Genomic DNA, 21,326 nt, shown 5'->3' with positions numbered 1-21,326 from the left:
AGACAAAAGAATAGGGATAGGACCTGCACCTCTGGGAGGGAGGTGTAAAGGAGGAAATGTTTCCACATACTAGGAAGCCCCTTCACTGGCAGGGACAGAGGGTTGTGGGGTGGGGCAAGCATCGGAGCCATGGAGGAGAGTGCAGAAATAGAGGTGTAGAAGTCAGAGTGGAGACATTCCCACAAAGGATCAGTGCTGACCAGCACTCACCAGCCTCAGAGGCTTATCTGCTCACCCACTTGGGTGGGTGGAGACTAGGAGCTGAGGCTCCAGCCTCGGAGGTCAGATCCCAGGGAGAGGACTGGGGTTGGCTGCATGAACACAACCTGAAGCTAGTGAGCCACAGCTTGCCAGGAGGTAGTCTGGGAAAAAGTCTGGAACTGCCTAAGAGGCAAGAGACCATTGTTTCGGGGTGCAGGAGGAAAGGGGATTCAGAGCACCACCTAAAGTAGCTCCAGAGACGGGCACAAGCCATGGCTATCGGTGTGGACACCAGAGACAGGCATGAAATGCTAAGGCTGCTGCTGCAGCCACCAAGAAGCTGTGTGCAAGCACAGGTCACTATCCACACACCTCCCCTCCTGGGAGACTGTGCAGCCCACAACTGCCAGGGTCCTGTGATCCAGGGACAACTTCTCCGGGAAAACACACAGTGCACCTCAGGCTGTTTCAACATCATGTGGGCCTCTGCTGCCACAGGCTTGCCCCGCTTCCGAACCCCTCTCTCCCCCTGGCCTGAGTGAGCCAGAGCCCCCGAATCAGCTGCTCCTTTAACCCCCTCCTGTCTGGGCAGGGACAGACGCCCTCAGGTGACCTACATGCAGAGGCAGGGCCAAATCCAAAGCTGAACCCTGGGAGCTGTGCGAACAAAGAAGAGAAAGGGAAATTTCTCCCAGCAGCCTCAGGAGCAGCAGATTAAATACCCACAATCAACTTGATGTACACTGCATCTGTGGAATACTTGAATAGACAACGTATCATCCCAAAATTGAGGCAGTGAACTTTGGGAGCAACTGTAGACTTGGGGTTTGCTTTTTGCATCTAATTTGTTTCTGGTTTTATGTTTATCTTAGTTTAGTATTTAGCATTTATTATCATTGGTAGATTTTTTTTATTGATTTGGTTGCTCTCTTCCATATATATATATATTTTTTTTCCTTTTTTGCGTTTCGTGAGTGTGGATGTGTATGATTCTTTCTGTGATTTTGCCTATACAGCTTTGCTTTTACCATTTGTCCTAAGGTTCTGTCTGTTCTTTAAAATTTTTTTTAATACTTTAAATTTCTTTTTAATTTTTAGTAAATTTTTAAATTTTTTATTTTAAAAACTTTATTTTCTATCTTTCTTCCTTTCTTCTTTCTTTGTTTCTTTCTTTCTCTCTTTCTCTCTTTCTTTCTCTCTTTCTCTCTTTCTTTCTGTCTTTCTTTCTCTCTTCCTTCCTTTCTTTCTTCCTTCCTTACTTCCTTCTTTTCTTTCTTTCTTTCTTTCTTTCTTTCTTTCTTTCTTTCTTTCTTTCTTTCTCCCTTTTCTTCTGAGCCGTGTGGCTGACATGGTCTTCATGCTCCTGCCAGGTGTCAGGCCTGTGCCTCTGATGTGGGAGAGCTGAGTTCAGGACATTGGTCCACCAGAGATCTCCTTGTTCCAAGTAATATCAAATGGCAAAAGGTCTCCCAGAGGTCTCCATCTCACCGCTAAGACCCAGCTGCAATCAATGACCAGCTACAGTGCTGGACACCCTATGCAAACAGCAACAAGCCAGGAACACAACCCCACCCATTAACAGAGCGTCTGCTTAAAATCAAAATAAGGTCACAGGCACTGCGAACACACCACAGGAGGTAGTCCTGCCCACCAGAAAGACAAGGTCCAGCCTCATCCACCAGAACACAGGCACCAGTCCCCTCCACCAGGAAGCCTACACAACCCACTGAACCAGCCTTAGACACGGGGGCCTGACACCAAAAACAATGGGAACTATGAACCTGCAGCCTGCAAAAAGGAGACCTCAAACACAGTAAGTTAAGAAAAATGAGAAAACAAAGAAAAACACAGCAGATGAAGGAATAAGGTAAAAACCCATCAGATGAAACAAATGAAGAGGAAATAGGCAGTCTACCTGAAAAACAATTAAGAGTAATGATAGTAATGATGATCCAATATCTTGGAAATAGAAAGGAGAAAATACAAGAAATGATGAACAGGGACCTAGAAGAATTAAAGAGCCAACAAACAACAATGGACAACACAATAAATTAAATTTGAAATTCTCTAGAAGGAATCAATAGCAGAATAATTGAGGCATAAGAATGGATAAATAACCTGGAAGATAAAATAGTGGAAATAACTACCATAGAGCAGAACAAAAAAAAAATGAAAAGAATCGAAGACATTCTCAGACTTCTGGGACAACATTAAATGCACCAACATTCAAATTACAGGGGTCCCAGAAGAAGAAGAGAAAAAGAAAGGAACTGAGAAAGTATTTGAAGATTTATAGTTGAAAACTTCCTTAATATGGGAAAGGAAATAGTCAATCAAGTAGAGAAAGCTCAGAGAGTCTCATACAGGATAAATCAAAGGAGAAACAAGGCAAGACACATATTAATCAAACTACCAAAAATTAAATACAAAGAAAAAATATTAAAAGCAGCAAGGGGAAAACAACAAATAACATACAAGGGAATCCCTATAATGTTAACAGCTGATTTTTCAGCAGAAACTCTGCAAGCCAGAAGGGAGTGAAAGGACATATTTAAAATGATGAAATGGAAAAACTTACAACCAAGATTACTCTACCCAGCAAGGATCTTATTCAGATTTGACAGAGAAATTAAGACCTTAACAGACAGGTAAAAGCTGAGAGAATACAGTACCACCAAACTAGCTTTACAACAAATGCTAAAGGAACTTCTCTAGGCAGGAAACACAAGAGAAGGAAAAGACCTACAATAACAAACCCCAAAATTAAGAAAATGATAATAGGAACATACATATCAATAATTACCTTAAATGTAAATGGATTAAATGCTCCAACCAAAAGACATAGACTGGCTGAATGGATACAAAAACAAGACCCATATATATGCTGTCTACAAGAGATCCACTTCAGACCTAGGGACATATACAGACTGCAAGTGAGAGGATGGAAAAAGATATTGCATGCAAATGGAAATCAAAAGAAAGCCAGAGTAATGATTCTCATATCAGACAAAATAGATTCTAAAATAAAGACTATTACAAAAGACAAAGAAGGACACTACATAATGATTAAGGGATCAATCTAAGAAGAAGATATAACAATTGTAAATATTTATGCACCCAACATAGGAGCACCTCAATACATAAGGCAAATGAGAACAGCCATCAAAGGGGAAATTGACAGTAACACAATCATAGTAGGGGATTTTAACTCCCCACTTTCACCAATGGACAGATCATCCAAAATGAAAATAAATAAGGAAACACAAACTTTAAATGATACATTAAACAAGATGGACTTAATTGATATTTATTGGACATTCAATCCAAATTGATATTTACAGGACATTGCATCCAAAAACAACAGAATACACTAACTTCTCAAGTGCTCATGGAAGATTCTCCAGGCTAGAGCATAAATTGGGTCACAAACCAAGACTTGGTAAATTTAAGAAAATTGAAATCTTATCAAATAACTTTCCCAATCACAACACTGTGAGACTAGAAAAAAAAAACGTAAAAAATACAAACACAAGGAGGGTAGACAATACACTAGTAAATAACCAAGACATCACGGAAGAAATCAAAGAAGAAATCAAAAAATATCTAGAAACAAATGACAATGAAAACACAATGACCCAAAACCTATTGGATGGAACAAAAGCAGTTCTAAAAGGGAAATTTGTAGCAATAAAATCCTTCCTTCAAAAACAAGGAAAATCTCAAATAAACAACCTAACCTTATACCTAAAGCAATTAGAGAAAGAAGAACAAAAAACCCCAAAGTTAGAAGAAGGAAAGAAATCATAAAGATCAGATTAGAAATAAATGAAAAAGGAATGAAGGAAACAATAGCAAAGATCAAGAAATCTAAAAGCTGATTCACTGAGAAGACAAACAAAATTGATAAATCATTAGCCAAACACACCAAGAAAAAAAGGCAGAAGACTCCAATCCATAGAATTGAAAATGAAAAAGGAGAAGTATCAACTGACACTGCAGAAATACAAAGGATCATGAGAGATTACTACAAGCAACTCTATGCCAATAAAATGGACAACCTGGAAGAAATGGACAAATTCTTAGAAATGCACAACCTGCCAAGACTGAATCAGGAAGAAATAGAAAATATGAACAGACCAATCACAAGTACTGAAACTGATACTCTGATTAAAAATCTTCCAACAAACAAAAACCCAGGACCAGATGCCTTCACAGGAGAATTCTATCAAACATTTAGAGAAGAGCTAAGACCTAACCTTCTCAAACTCTTCTAAAATATAGCAGAGGGAGGAACACTACAAAACTCATTCTACGAGTCCACCATCACCCTGATACCAAAACCACACAAAAATGTCACAAAGAAAGAAAACTACAGGCCAATATCACTGATGAACATAGATGCAAAAATCCTCAACAAAATACTAGCAAACAGAATCCAACAGCACATTAAAAGGTCATACACCATGATCAAGTGTGGTTTATCCCAGGAATGCAAGGATTCTTCAATATATGCAAATCAATCAATGTGATAAACCATATTAACAAACTGAAGGAGAAAAATCATATGGTCATCTCAATACATGCAGAGAAAGCTTTCAACAAAATTCAACACCTATTTATGATAAAAAAAAAAACTTCCAGAAAGTAGGAATAGAGGGAACTTACCTCAAATTAATAAAAGCCATGTATGACAAACCCACAGCCAACATCGTTCTCAATGGTGTAAAACTGAAACCATTTCCTCTAAGATCAGGAAGAAGACAATGTTGTCCACTCTCACCACTATTATTCAACATAGTTTTGCAAGTTTTAGCCACAGCCATCAGAGAAGAAAAAGAAATAAAAGGAATCCACATCAGAAAAGAAGTAAAGCTGCCACTGTTTGCAGATGACATGATACTATACATAGAGGATCCTAAAGATGCTACCAGAAAACTACTAGAGCTACTCAATGTATTTGGTAAAGTAGCAAGATATAATATTAATGCACAAAAATCTCTGGCATTCCTATAAATAATGATGAAAATTCTGAAAGAGAAATTAGGAAACACTCCCATTTACCACTGCAACAAAAAAGATAAAATACCTAGGAATAAACCTACCGAGGGAGACAAAAGACCTGTATGCAGAAAATTATAAGACAGTGATGAAAGAAATTAAAGATGATACAAAGAGATGTTCTTGGATTGGAAGAATCAACATTGTGAAAATGACTATACTACCTAAAGCAATCCACAGATTCAGTGAAGTCTCTATCAAAATACCAATGGCATTTTTTACAGAACTAGAACAAAAAATTCCACAATTTGTATGGAAACACAAAATACCCCAAATAGCCAAAGCAATCTTGAGAAAGAAAAAAGGAGCTGGAGGAATCAGGCTCCTGGACTTCAGACTATACTACAAAGCTACAATAACCAAGACAGTATGGTACTGGCACAAAATCAGAAATATGGATCAATGGAACAGGACAGAAATCTCAGAGATAAATCCACACACATTGGTCACCTTATTTTTGATAAAGGATGTAAGAATAGACAATGGAGAAAAGATAACCTCTTCAATAAGTGGTGCTGGGAAAACTGGACAGCTACATGTAAAAGAATGAAATTAGAATACTCCCTAACACCATACACAAAAATAAACTTGAAATGGATTAAAGCCCTAAATATAAGGCCAGACACTATAAAACTCTTAGAAGAAAACATAGAACATTCTAATACATTAATCACAGCTAGGTCCTTTTTGACCCACCTCCTAGAGAAATGGAAACAAAAACAAAAATAAAGAAATGGGACCTAATGAAACTTAAAAGCTTTTGCACAGAAAAGGAAAACATAAAAAAGACAAAAAGACAACCCTGAATATGGGAGAACATATCTGCAAATGAAGCAATTGACAAAGTATTAATCTCCAAAATTTAAAAACAACTCATGCAGCTCAATATCAAAAAAACAAACAACCCAATCCAAAAATGGGCAGAAGACCTAAATAGACATTTCCCCAAAGAAGATATACAGATTGCCAACAAACACATGAAAGGATGCTCAACATCACTAATCATTAGAGAAATGCAAGTCAAAACTATAATGAGGTGTCACTTCATGCCAGTCAGAATGGCCATCATCAAAAAATCTACAAACAATAAATGCTGGAGAGGGTGTGGAGAAAAGGAAAACACCTTGCACTGTTGGTGGGAATGTAAACTGATACAGTCACTATAAAGAACAGTATGGAGATTCCTTAAAAAACTAGAAATAGAACTACCATACGACCCAGAAATCCCACTACTGGGCATATACCCTGAGAAAACCATAATCCAAAAAGAGTCATGTGCCACAGTGTTCACTGAAGGACTATTTACAATAGGCAGGACATGGAAACAACCTACATGTCCATTGACAGATGAATGGATTAAGAAGATGTGGCATATATATACCATGGAATATTACTCTGCCATAAAAAGAAACGAAATTGAGTTATTTGTAGTGAGGTGGATGGACCTAGAGACTGTCATACAGAGTGAAGTAAGTCAGAAAGAGAAAAAAAAATACCATATGCTAACACATATATATATGGAATTTTAGAAAAAAATGTTTTTTAAGATCCTAGGGGCAGGACAAGAATAAAGATGCAGATGTAGAGAATGGATTTGAGGACAAGGGGAAGGGGAGGGGCAAGATAGAGCGAAGTGAGAGAGTGGCATGGACATATATACACTACCAAATGTAAAATAGATAACTAATGGGAAGCAGCCACATAGCACAGGGAGATCAGCTCTGTGCTTTGTGTCCACCTAGAGGGTTGGGAAAGGAAAGGTGGATGGGAGGGAGATGCAAGAGCGAGGGGATATGGGGATATATGTATATGTCTAGCTGATTCACTGTGTTATAAAGCAGAAACTTACACACCATTAAGGCAATTATACTCCAATAAAGATGTTTAAAAAACAAAAAAAGAAAGTGAAAATCTAGTGGTATCAATTATCTGCTACAATATTTCAGTAACATAGCATTTCCTTTAGGAAAAAGACAAACATTCTTCTCGGGTCTCTAGACCATGGCCTTAAAATCCAGCCTCATCCTTAAAGATCCATGTTCCCCTCAGACCCCAGGGGTTTTCAATATACTTTGTGTTTCTTTTTTCCTTGCTTTATTAACCCCCAGCCTACCATCACAACACACAGCATCACTGCTACTACAACATAAAAGTAATAGTTTAAATACTACTTTTGTTTTGAAAAATGATATCCACTCCATCAGAAATAATTGAGTTGAGCATCTGGTGTAGAGTAAGTACAGATACTCTTAGCACTATTGTAAATTTTCATCTTTATCTATATCCACAGATATTATGAACTAACTTTAATTTTTCTTATACATTTACTGAGGTTCATATCACAAAATTTGGAAAATAATGTCAAGAAAAAAGAAAAAATTTAAATCACCTACAATCCCACCATCCAGAAGAACGACTTGGACATTTTACATGTTTTTAAATATATTATTTTCAAAAATATGCCAGGTCAGTTACTTTCTTAAAGAGAGCATCACTGACTTGGACAAATCTTCATGTACAAAAGGAATATCCTTGAGATTCCTGAATCATAACTTCAGGATTTAATAAATTCTAGACACTGATGGAGGAAGTGTAAAGGACAAGTGTTAGCTCAATTTCAAAATGCAAAATAAGATTCAAGTTGTGAGTTTAAGCTGAGGATTCAAGAAGGGTGAAGTTGATTTGGAACATCTAGCACCACATGATTAATCAACAAATTTTAAGGAATGGCTTCAAGTATATCTAATGTCATGTCAGCATTTTCTGCAGTTAAAAATCTCTACTTTGATGATATCAAAGAATCCAAAGCTTTAAGGATGGACTGTGAGTCATTTTACATATATTATTATTGACAATAAAGGCACAGTAATTCACCTTTTGTAAGACTCTGGCTTCAGATTTTTCCCATCGTGGTAATGTACTTGGGTTGCACAGAGAATTATAAATATAATTTATTTTAAAAATTCAAGTTCCAAGTGTTTCTCAGGAGGTTCAAAAATAATATACTTTGTTGGAAATGGATTTTAAACTTTTTCTAAGATGATTGCAAGTTAACATTCTTGTGTGAGTATTAAAACATTTACAGCCTTCAAAGCCAATTTAGTTGCTTATATAGTTTTAAGGATGATAGCTCTTAAATATTAATTTCACCATTTAAACTAATTAGTAACATTAAAATGACTCATTCAGAGAATTAACAATTATGTCAGTTTATTTACTATTTCAACAAGCCAAAAAAAAAAAAAAGAAGGAAATTTTCTTAAGGTGAAATATACATTTGAAATTAGTCATTGAACAAAATTTCATTGGGATAAGAATAGTAACATGCTTTGGAAGCGCTAAGAATAGAGTTAGTCTCATGACAGCAGAATAATATAACACCAGTTGTTAAAAAAATAGAATAATTTTTTCATTCAATCAGTTATTTCAATCAGTTATCACAGGATGCAAAGAGAAGCCAGGCTCTCCTGTTTTGAAGGAGTTAGTGAAATAAGAAAGGAAGTGGTTTCAAAACAATGTGGCAAGCATTACAATCGACCTAAGTAGGGTGACTTTGGGGAGCATAGAGGAAAGAATGTTACCATAAATCTACACACTCTACCAGGTTTTTCTGTAGACTTAATAAGTAACATAACTTGCACATGTATTTGTGGCTATTTTTTAAACATGTTTAACACTCTTGAATAGAATTAATAATCATTAATGATAACATTTTCATTTCATAATATTTTTGAGTAAACATATACAAAAGTCAATGATGGTCCTAAGGATGAGTCTTGTTAATAAATATATATGTATATATACACACATACATACATATATTTTTGTTGTTATTGCTAATTTAATAAGGAATATTCATAAAAATAAATTTGAGATCCATCATTTTGTCTCCTGAACTCTTTTTTACAATACACATATTTTAAATGAAAATGAGTAACCTAGGCATAGCAAGTAGGTTTTAGCCCTGATTGACTGATGAAGTTCACCTGACATGCAATTGTATTGAGAATTCTAAAGATGTCTGGACTAAGTGGGAAACAATATAGTTATTGATTATCTATGTGCTATAGGCACACGAAAGGGGAATATTGACCCACTATGCATGCCATCCTTGGAGTGGCATGAGGACTTAACCACACAGATGACACCTGAGGAGCATCACGAACAAGGAAGCACATTAAAATTAAATGTTGCTGGGGAAGTTAGGTGTGAACAGTCATTCAAAGCCGAGGTGCTCCACTTGCACGCCACTTATAGATGAGTCAGCTCTCACCTGTGATGGAAGGAAGGAAGTGGTCGAGGGGTAATGAGAGGGAGTCCAGCTGCAGACCAACTCCTTGTATCTCTCATTTATGTTATGCTCGTGAGAAGAATCAGACAGAAGAGTGTTTGGAGATGTATTGCTTTATATTTGGGTGCGACTGATTTTCCTGACTCATCCTTTAGGGGAGAAAAGCAGTTTTTACCTAGATACCACAGGTCCATGATCACCATAGCTTTTCAGTCACAAAAGACTTTGGGTCAACACTAGGGGACAAAACAGCATGTTGTGCAGTTACATTCAAACAATTCTTTAAAAACTGGCATGAGGAGGAGATTGAGTATTCTACATTGTAAATATTATTATTCATATATACTGTAAATGATGACATGGGTGGGCACTAATCGAGCCTGAGGAAACTGGGAACGACCTGAAAATCAAAACCAGACACAGCACAACCAGAGGCCCTGGGCCACTGAGGAGCAAATTCGACTTGCACAGATGATTTTGGACCATAATGATGCTGGCTTTGAGGAAAAGGTGAAACAACTGATTAATATCACAGGCAAGAACCAGGATGAATGTGTCATTGCTTTGCATGACTGCAATGGAGATGTCAACAGAGCCATCAATGTACTGTTGGAAGGAAATCCAGATATGCATTCCTTGGAGATGGTTGGGAAGAAGAAGGGAGTCTCAGGACAGAAGGATGGTGGCCAAACAGAAGCCAACGAGGAGGGCAAAGAAAATCGAGACCAGGACAGAGACTATAGTCGGTGACGTGGTGGGCCACCAAGATGGGGGAGAGGTGCCAGCTGTGGATGAGAGTTTCGAGGTCAGGAAAATGGGTTAGATGGCACCAAGAGTGGAGGGCCTTCTCAAAGAGGCACAGAAAGAGGCAGAAGAGGTCGTGGCTGAGGCAGAGGTGACTCTGGTAGGTGGGGAGGAAGGTTTTCTTCTCAAGGAATGGGAACCTTTAATCCAGCTGATTATGCAGAGCTGGCAAATACTGATAACTACGTCAATAACAGCTGCAATACATGGAACAACATGTTCATGGAACAACAACAACTGGCCACTTTGAACCCGATGATGGGACGAGTGCATAGAGTACTGAAACAGAGGAGTGGGAAGCTGAAGATGGGAATGAAGATCTTCCCGAGACCAAGATTTTCACTGCCTCTAATGTGTTGTCAGGGCATCTGCCTTTGGGGAATGTGACAATCACTGCCGGTCAGAGAATTGACCTTGCTGCTCTGTTGGGGAAGACACTGCCTTCAATGAAGAATGATTCATCTAATCTGGATCCATCTCAGTCTCCTTCTCTTCTCCAACCTCTTGTGTTCAGTAACTCGAAGCAGAGCGCCAATCACAGCCTGTGTCAGGGAACACGTTTTCTCATCACAGTATGGTGAGCATGTTAGGGAAAGGAGTTGGTGATGTCGGGGAAGCTAAAGGTGGAAGCACCACAGGCTCCCAGTTCTTGGAGCAATTCAAGACAGCTCAGGCCCTGGCTCAGTTGGCAGCTCAGCATTCTCAATCTGGAACCACCACCACCTCCTCTTGGGACATGGGATCCACCACACAATCCCTATCACTGATGCAGTATGATTTGAAGAACCCAAATGATTCAACAGTGCACAGCCCCTTTACAAAGCTCCAGCCTTTCACCCATCTTCAACTGTGATGGAGGTGTTCCTTCAGGAGAAGCCACCCACAGTGGCTACCTCCACTGCTACCTCCACTGCTGCACCTCCCCTCACCCAACCCGTGTTCTCCTCTGCCAAGCAAATCCACCTCGACTCCTCAAATGTCTCCTGTGTCTTCAGACAACCATTCCTCCAGTCCTCAGCTGGCTCAGCAAAAACTGAAACAGCAGAAGAAAAAAGCCTCCGTGACTTCTAAGATTCCTGCTCTGGCTGTTGAGATGCTTGGCTCAGCACATATCTCAGGTCTCCGCCTGCAGTTTGGGGCGTTGCAGTTTGGGTCTGAGTCTGTCCTTTCTGATTATGAGTCCACCCCCACCACAAGCGCCTCTTCAAGCCAGGCTCCAAATAGCCTCTATACCAGCATGGCCAGTGAATCTTCATCCACAATTTCATCTAACCAGGAGTCCGGTTATCAGAGTGGCCCAATTCAGTCAACAACCTATACCTCCCAAAATAATTCTCAAGGCCCTCTATATGAACAGTGATCCACACAGACTCAGTGGTAACCCAGATCCATCTTTTCGTCACCCCAAAAGGACTTGGCTCAGGCAAAGAATGGCTTCAGTTCTGTGCAGGCCACGCAGTTGCAGAGCACGCAATCTGTTGAAGGTGCTACAGGCTCTGCACCTTCCACTTCTAGCATCCCCCCTCTCAGTGAAATGGTATCTGCAGCTTCCTTACTGACGACAGCCAATCAGCACTCATCCTCCTTGGGTGGCTTGAGCCACAATGAGGAGATTCCAAATACTACCATCACACAACATGGCAGCATGTTATCTACTCAGCAGAACACACTTTTATCATCAACATCTTCTGGGCGGACTTCGACATCCACTCTTTTGCACACAAGCACGGAGAGTGAGGCAAATATTCATTCTTCCTCCAGCACTTTCTCCACCACATCCAGCACAGTGTCTGAACCAGTGGTCAGTGCCTCTTCCAGTCTCAATAGTGGCAGGAGCTTGAGCCTCAGTCTGGGCAGCAACTCTACCACCACAGCCTCCACTCGAAGCTCAGTTGCTACAACTTCAGGAAAAGCTCCTCCCAACCTCCCTCCTGGGGTCCTGCCGTTGTTGCCTAATCCAGATATTATGGCTCCAGGGCTGTTACATGCCTACCCGCCATAAGTATATGGTTATGATGACTTGCAGATGCTTCAGACAAGATTTCCATTGGATTACTACAGCCTCCCATTTCCCACACCTACCACTCCACTGACTGGGAGGGACGGTAGCCTGACCAGCAACACTTATTCTGGTGACCTCACAAAGTTCGGCCATGGGGATGCCTCCTCCCCTGCCCCAGCAACAGCCTTAGCCCAGACCCAGCAAAACCAGACACAGACTCACTATACCATGCAGCCAACATTCCTGAACCCAGCGCTGCATCCTGGCTACAGTTACAACAGCCTGCCATACTACACAGGGGTTCCGGGCCTCCCCAGCACCTTCCAGTATGGGCCTGCTGTATTCCCTGTGACTCCTACCTCTTCCAAGCAGCATGGTGTGAATGTCAGTGTGAATGCATCAGCCACCCTTTTCCAACAGCCAAGTGGATATGGGTCTCATGGATACAACACTGGTGTATCAGTCACCTCCAGTAACACAGGTGTGCCAGATATCTCAGGTTCTGTGTACTCCAAAACCCAGCAGCCCTTTGAGAAACAAGGTTTTCATTCCAGTACTCCTGCTGCCTCCTTCAACTTGTCTTCAGCCCTAGGAAGGGGAGGGCATCAATCTGGCCACAGCTGCTCCCTACCCACCTGCCCCCTTTAGGCACATTCTGACCCCCCATCAGCAGCCTCACTCCCAGATCCTTCACCATCACCTGAAGCAGGATGACCACACAGGCAATGGGCAATGTAGCCAGACCAGATCCATCCTGCAGAAGCCCCAGACCAGCAAGTCTGCCTACAACATCTACAGCTGGGGGGCCAAATGAGCCCCTGACTCTCTTCTCCTGGTCCCATCTTCTGAGAGGGCTTTTCAGCCTAGCAACTATGGAAATAGCATTGAAGAGAGAAAGGAATGTGGGGGTGTTCTGCTGCCCCCACCCCCAGCAGCCCACCCCATGCCTCAGCTTCATATCTGTACCATCCCCACTCTGTTATATGTATTATAGGATTTGTATTTTCTCCTTTTTTTTCCTTCCTCCTCCCCCATAGGATTCAAGATTTTGAAACTTTTCTGTGGGCCCTGCCCTCCCTTCTACTCCTCCTATTCACCCTGGTGGTGTGTGGGTGAGGGGGGGAGGGGGGACCCCCAAATATATATCAGCCCAACAGCCCTAAGTCTCCTCCTTTATTATTAGGAAACAAAACAACAACAACAAATGGCGTTGTGAATATGAACAGCATTGTCAGATGAATTAGTTGAATTGTTTTTTTTTTTTTTTTTTGGTACTGTGTCCTGAAATTTAATGGATTAATGTGTCTTGTATATATAAAAAGAAAAGCTGTACTACAAAAAAACACACACCAAAACTGGCATGAATGATAAGCAGATATTAACAGCCTTGAAATGCTGAGCTCCACTGAGCAACAGAAGTCTTAGCTTGGTAGAATAACAATCTAGATATGATCATAGATATACACAACATATTCGTGTTGAATATAAAATCAAATTAATACCAGTACGTTAAATGGTAGGACATTTTTAGAGTACATTTTTCCCCTCGGCATGACCTATGAAGCTTGACATTTCTTGTCTTTTTGCCCCTACATTTTCAGTCCCTTCTCTCATGCATTTTTATGCATGAAGAATTGAAGTTGACAGGCATATTCTTCTCACTTGCTTTCTTTCTTTGTGTGTGTATGTGTGTGTGGGGCTGTATACACATATACACACTCACTATGGAGGCCCTTATAAAATTCAGAATGGGTATGCATCAAGTCAGAAATAACAAATGTTCAAAGTAAAAATATGATATTAATTTCAAAGCATTCTTCAATTGCATAATGATCTGAAAGTCAGGAATTAATTGCTGGATCTGAACTCACTACTAACTAACATCCATTTTCATGCTAGTATGAACAGCTACTAGTGAAGAATCATTGTAGCTTCTAAGAAGGAAAAGACAGATATACCTATATCTATATGTATATCTATATCAGCAATGCCCCATTATATACCTATACATATACATATATAAAACATGCTTATGTATGTGTACCATTCTATCAGTTTCTGCATGTATATGTAAAATGGGGCATTACTATTCTTTAAATTCATATGTGGCTTATTACATTAGGAACAAAACTACCACTTGGTTGCTTTTCGTGGTAGAAGTGAACCTAAATAACTATTTTCTGAAATCTGTACCCTTGGAAGGAAAAATAAAACCCATCTCTTCTCTTGTACTCTAGCAAGGGCGAGGTGAGGGTCTCTGGTAGCAGCGCCTGCTGGGAAGCCTTAAGCAATGCAGCAGGAAGAAGGTGAGGATCCAGATTTGTGAAATGGTAACAGAGAGGAAGTGGTAAAGACTCCTGTGAACATATTTGACCAGGATTGTCCACTGATTGGGTTTGAAAGAGGGAGATATGTAGGATCCAAAAACTGACACTGAATTCCCTTATTTAAGGAAGCAGGAAAACACTTAGATTTTATCAGAAATAAGGAAAGCAATAGTTTTGTGGCAGATTAGATTTCAGTTTAGACATGAACCATCGGTTCACCCAAATGTGTTCCATGGAAAGAAATGCAAATCTGAGCCCAAAAGATTGAAGAGTCCTATAGATTTTGTCAATCACAAAATAATAAAATGTTCCTAACAACATCTTTAGTCATCTTCTGTTGCTTCAGTTGTTCATGAAAGTTTCTCAAAAATTCATTCTTCTGTCTTCCCCAAAACGCTTCCCATCTTTTACAGCATCCAATTCTTTTCATTTTGTGTTAGAATAACTTGGAGTTTGATTAAAAGGAGGCAACAGTAAGTAAGCCCTATAGTGTTCACTATGTCTTGGACTTTTTCAAAACACTTTACACAGATTAATTTTCAAAACAAATGTATAAGCTATGTACCATTATTATACCTACTTTATAGATGAAAAATCTGAGGCATGAAGAAGTTACATGCTCAGGGTAACTCGGTAAGTAGCGGAGCTGGAATTCAGCCTGGCTTCAGAGAACCCACTTTTAATTACTACCTAGAGTGTTTCTCTAATGACTGCATTGTTTTTGTTTCTTCAATGGAGAGAGGATTAGATGAGAGCTTGAAGAGTTACACCATATCCCCATCATATCTTATGTTTGGAGGACACAAACCATAGTCAAATGTCATGGCTCAAATTTGGAAAGTTAGTTGTATGTCTGTTTCTCTTCTAGGCTGTGCCTGTTCACCCAGTAAAGGAGATACACAAGGAGTACTTACTAGTCTTGCTGGTCTTCTTGCTTTGCTAGACTGGGCAATTGAGTTTAAGAATCCAAGCAATAGTATAAACTGACTTAATACTCTCTTTTTACTTACCTATATATTTCTTTGTCATTTATTTATATTTTAAAAATTTTCTTTTTAATTGAAGTATAATTGACTTACTTATGTTTCAAGTGTACAAGAGAGTATCATCTACAAGATGATACCCCTGTTAAGTCTAATTACCATTTGTCACTTTTCAAAGTTATTACTGTATTTCCTATGCTGTATATTACATCTACCTGACTCATTTTACAGCTGGAAGTTTGTTGCTCTTAATCTCCCACACGTATTCCCCCCATTCCCCACTGCTACCCATTTGGCAATGACCAGTTACTTCTCTGTATCTATGAGTCTGTTTCTGTTTTCTGTTTGTTTGTTTGTTTTGTTTTTTAGATTCTGCATATAAATGAAATCATACTGTATTAGTTTTTCTCCATCTGACTTATTTCACTTAGCAAAATGCCCTCTGGAACCATTCCTGCTGTTGCAAATAGCAAGATATCACACTTTTTATGGCTCAGTAATATTCCATTGTGTATATCACATCTTGGATATATATAAACACATACACACACACACACACACACACACATATATATGCCACATCTTCTTTATCCATTAATTATTGATGGGGACTTAGGATACTTCCATATCTTGGCTACCATAAGTAACACCACAATGAACATAGAGGTGTATATACTGTTTCAAATTGGCATCTTTGTTTTCTTCAGAAAAAATGTCCAGAACTGGTATTGCTGGATTGTATGATAGTTTTTGTTTTTATTTTAAGGAATCATCATACTGTTTTCTATAGTGTCTGTACCAATTTACATACCCACCAACGGTGCCTGAGGGTTCCCTTTCTCCACACCTTCATCAACACTTGCTTGATATTTGTTGTCTTTTGATAATAGCCATTCCAACAGGTGTGAGGTGATGTCTCATTGTGGCTTTGATTTTCATTTCTTTGATTATTTGTGATTTAACTGGCCTGCTGGTGGGAGAGTAAGCCCCCAGAACTAATGAGCTGAGGGAGGACTCCAAAATGATGCTTGCCATCATCATTGTTCACATGGTAGAATGAACTCCCCCAAATGGCTGCCACTTGCATCTGTATACCCAGGGGAGTCCCAGTTGCCTCCTGTCTCTCTGGGAGGCTGTCCAAGATGAGCAATTGGGTCTGACAAGGCTCCTTTCAAATGACTGCCTGCCTCTGTGCTGGGACCCAAAATCTCTCTGTGAGATTTTGTGTGAGCCCTATAAGACTGGAGTCTCCCACAGCCTTTGTCTCTCTTGTTTGCAAGCTCTGCTGGCCTTCAAAGTTAGATATTCTGAGAGCTTGTCTTGACTTCCTGGTGCAGACCTCTTAGGCTGGAGGACTGATGTGATGCCCAACTGCTCAGTCCTTGTAGAAAGCCTCTGCAATTGTGGTTATCCTCTCATTTGTGGTCACCTACCTGGGGGTGTGGGTCTTAACTAGAACACATCTCTGCTCCTCCTATGCATCTCACTGTTGTTCCTTCTTTATAATTTTTGTTTTGTGGAAAATTCTTTCTCCTAGTCTTCACGTCATCGTTGTCGATAGTTACTCTGTAAAGAGTTGTAATCTTGGTGCACCCATGGGGTGAGATGAGCTCAGGGTCTTCCTACCCTACCATCTTGGTCATACCAAAAACGCTTTGATCCTCTCTCAACACCTAGTTTACTTTGTGCTCCACATTGTACTAAAAGAAGTATAAGGGAGTGTCTTGGTTCTCTGAAGTTCAAAGCTAGTGAAAGTGGAAAACCATATAAACCAATTTGAAGCACTGAATATCATGGAATTGAACCTGAGTCTGGAAGGCCTGATTCTAAGAAATCTTGAGCCTCATTATGATTGAGCAAAGAGTTAAAATTAAAAAAAAAAAAGGCACCCTGTTCATTTCCACACTCTAAATTTGGTCTTCTTGTCTACTTTTTCTATAGGAATGGAATGAGGAGACTGGGAAGAGAAATTCCTTTAATCAGAAAATCACAATTCAAAGGAATCAAAAATATGTCACCACATTTATGAATATAAATTGTAGTGACTCAACCTATACTATGCAATTTGATTTTCAGAGTCACTCTTCCAAGTTGATAGGTAATATTTTATCATCTCTAATTTAGAAAGGAAGAATATGAAACAACAAATTTCGTGACTTCTCCAAGTTGACAAAGTGATTAAATGGGATGTTATCCAGATTTTCTGAATCCAATTCCTATGCTCCTTTGACCATAACCTTTGGATATTAAAGTAGAATATCTCAGTAGCTGATCCCCTCAAAATTCCTTTCTCACTCTTGCTTTCATGGCCTGCATGATTTGGCAGGAGGTCCTACTCTAAGTGGAGACACTGGTGATGAAACCTCTCCATCTGGCAGCTATGCCACCTGGAACTTGATGTCTCCTTAGTTGCTCAGGCAGAGGAAGAGAGCACTGAAGGGTCTCACACCAGCAATTAACTATTTCATCATTTCTTCTCACAAACCATTATCCAGGAATAGTCACATGGTGGGAAGGTTCAGCCTTCTGTGAGCCTAGAAGAGGAGGAAAAGTGGATGTGAGTAAGCACTAGAAAGTCTCCTGCCATGCTGACCTTAGATGAACAATGCTCACAGGAATGAAAAAGAGCATTAGAAATCATTATGAAGTAATTTCCTATACCTGGGTTTTCTGCAATATTAATTTCTATTTATAAAGATAACTAAATCAAGGAATAAAATACATTTAAATTAACCCCAAACACATCATGTATGCTAGCCACATTTAATGTGTCAACAGTCTGAAAGGTAGCCAGCTAAAACCTTTCAAAGCTCTGTGAAAACAACAGCCTCTATTGTTATGAGATTACTGACAATTCTGGTTTAGGAACTGAGATTTTAGGTGCATCCAACTTAATGTCAGAACAGAGAGAAGGAATAAATATACCTGCAAGTTTGCTTATTAATTATCTTTTTTCCTGATAACAAGGCATTAAAAACTTCCAAGATCTACTGCATTACTTCAGATAGATAGAGCTGTGATATTTTTTAGTAGCTAGAAGCATCAGGCAACTGTAAGGAAGGATTTTCATTCAGTATTGCTCTGAACTCAGGAAGCTTGAGAGAGCAGCTAGGTAAATGACAGGAACAATTTTAAATCTTAGAAATCAAAGCAACGGTATGATTTAATGGAAAAAAGGTGGACTGCAGAGTCAAATGCCCTTGCTTTGGTTCTTGATTGTGGCATTCATTGAGCCTCAGACTGGTTGAATGTAAAAATATATAAATATTACAACTGTCTTACTGGGTAAGTGTGAGGAACCAACTGGATAATTTTTATGAAAGTGCTCTCTATACTGTCAAGCACTAAAATAAAACTGAGTTGTTACTGATGATTTGTTGATATAGAGGAAACAAAAGACCAAATCCTATGAAATATAAGAACCAGAGTCTGGACATTAAAGAGTGGCCAGAGGAACTTTGTGCTTTCAAGTCTCTTCCTTTCCTAGTTCTTATGCTGATATTCTAAACATGGTAAACTCTGCCCTTCCTTCCTCCACACAGGTATGAGAAGCTTGGAATTCATTTCATGGTTAAGAACAATGCTCACTTTTATAATTTTTTTTTTTTTCTAAATCCATTTTAAAAGATCAGTAAAAAAGAAAAAAAAAAGAAGCTTTAAGTTTTCAAGCACGCTGAAAAGATGAAATTGTTAAAGTTCTTTTGTCCTGAAACATTTGCCTATAAAGATATTTCAGGGGCTTCCCTGGTGGCGCAGTGGTTGAGAGTCCGCCTGCCGATGCAGCGGACACGGGTTCGTGCCCCGGTCTGGGAAGATACCACATGCCGTGGAGCACCTGGGCCCGTGATCCATGAACGCTGAGCCTGCGTGTCTGGAGCCTGTGCTCCACAACGGGAGAGGCCACAACAGTGAGTGACCCACATACCGCAAAAAAAAAAAAAAAAAAAAAAAAAAAAAAGGTATTTCATATGATATAGTTGATGAAACAATCCAATTTAAGGCAGAAGTAGTTTGCATATTTGTCTCCAGCAAGGAACATGAGCTCCTTTAAACAAAATGTGTGTAGGTAAGATCCTGCAATGTAAACTGTAAATGTGAATTTTATCAGATCAATGAATAAATTCATCAAATAACTGAAGAAAGTAATAATTCATTAAAATGAAATCTCTCCTTGTTGAAATATGTGGCTGGTGTTGCAAAGCAATGTGCCTTTGCTGCCATGGTGCTAATAGATTGAGGAATAGATGTTAAAGGAACTCTGTTTTTTGGCTATAAACACTGCGTTATGTGAACTAATTCCTTCTGAAATATAATCCTCATCTTTAAATTTTTTCTAAAGCTAAAATTTTAACATATGTCATGTTAAACTGCCTAAACAGCCAGATGGTTAGAGATTTCCTGGAAAGAGATTGCTTCCAAAAGTAGGCAGTTAAGTCACATCTCCAGGACATTGATGAATATTTCCATATAGGCAGCTAACATGGGCAAAAACCCAACCTTGCTGGATCTGTACCATCTCAACTGTATTCATCCATTCATTTGTTCATTCCTCATTCAACAAATATTTGTTGAGACTTTTGCTAGGTACCCTTCCTGGTGCTGGGAATGCAGCAGGTAAGAGGGATAGGTGGTGAGGATGGGAGTGGGGGGCTCTGTAAAGATAGAGGAACTCTCCGAGGAGTTGAGAGGAAGCAGAGACCTAAATCATTATCCAGACAAAATTGGAAGTGTGGTTTTAGAAGCACAAATTGCATTTTCATTTGGAAGGAGAGTGTTCCACCAAAAGCCCAAGGTCACAGTGTCCTTCGTCGGTTTAAGAAGCAGGGAATTCCCTGGCAGTCCAGTGGTTAGGACTCCCACTTTCACTGCTGTGGTCAGGGGTTCTATCCCTGGGCAGGGAACTGCAATCCTGCAAGACGTGGGGGTGGCTGAGGGAAAAAAAAAAAACTCAAATGTGAAGTGAAAGGAAGGTCCTTGATCCTTGAATCTATATCCTGGAGGACCTCCAAGGTCAGAATGAGAATCATGGATTCGCTTTTAGATATGATGGCAGCCATTGAAGGTTTTGCTGTAGGAGAGAACATGACTGAATTTGTGTTTTAAAACCTACCCTGGCCAGATCTGAAGACTAGACTGAAGGGGATTCGAGTGCAAATAGGAAGGTCAATTAGGAGACAACTACAGCAAGCCAGAAACCCACGTCCATATACCAGAGATATTTAATGACTGTTATTTAAGGGGCAGATTAATATATGAAATTAACTAAAGACTGGAAGCTCAAGAAGCCCAGCTTTTATATGGCTGAACTTTGTGACTCTGTTTGGTTACTGTTTAGTATTCCTTAAGGAAGTTGACAAGTTCTGTAATCTTTAAAGTCTCAGTTGCACCTATCAGTTCAATAGAATGATACCTGACTTTCCCTCCACATGTAATGGTGGCAGGATCAAAGGACATCATGTGTAATAAAAGCACTGGGAAAACCACAAACTTCAAAGCATGGTGCTTTGCAAATACCAGGTACTATTAGGCATAATTATTGGTCCTGATTTGATTTTCAACAAGGAACTCTTTGTTTTCTCTATATTAGTCAAAGAAGAACCAAACATCATTCTAAACTACAAATAAGTCTTGCTACCTTGTACCCCAAGTAAAGTAAGTGG

At 39.5% G+C, this 21,326-nt stretch overlaps 1 pseudogene across 1 annotated transcript; it reads left to right on the top strand.

Moving 5' to 3' along the window:
• Positions 1-9,901: 9,901 nt before the first annotated feature.
• On the top strand, positions 9,902-13,170 carry LOC309813129 (ubiquitin-associated protein 2-like; annotated as a pseudogene). Its single transcript has one exon. The product of its transcript is annotated as a ubiquitin-associated protein 2-like (transcript).
• Positions 13,171-21,326: the final 8,156 nt, after the last annotated feature.

Source organism: Mesoplodon mirus (assembly GCF_964341445.2).
Source record: "Mesoplodon mirus genome assembly, chromosome: 12".
NCBI classification, from domain to species: domain Eukaryota; kingdom Metazoa; phylum Chordata; class Mammalia; order Artiodactyla; family Ziphiidae; genus Mesoplodon; species Mesoplodon mirus.
Note: the sequence above shows the minus strand (reverse complement) of the source record. Positions and strands in the feature narration are given on the sequence as shown.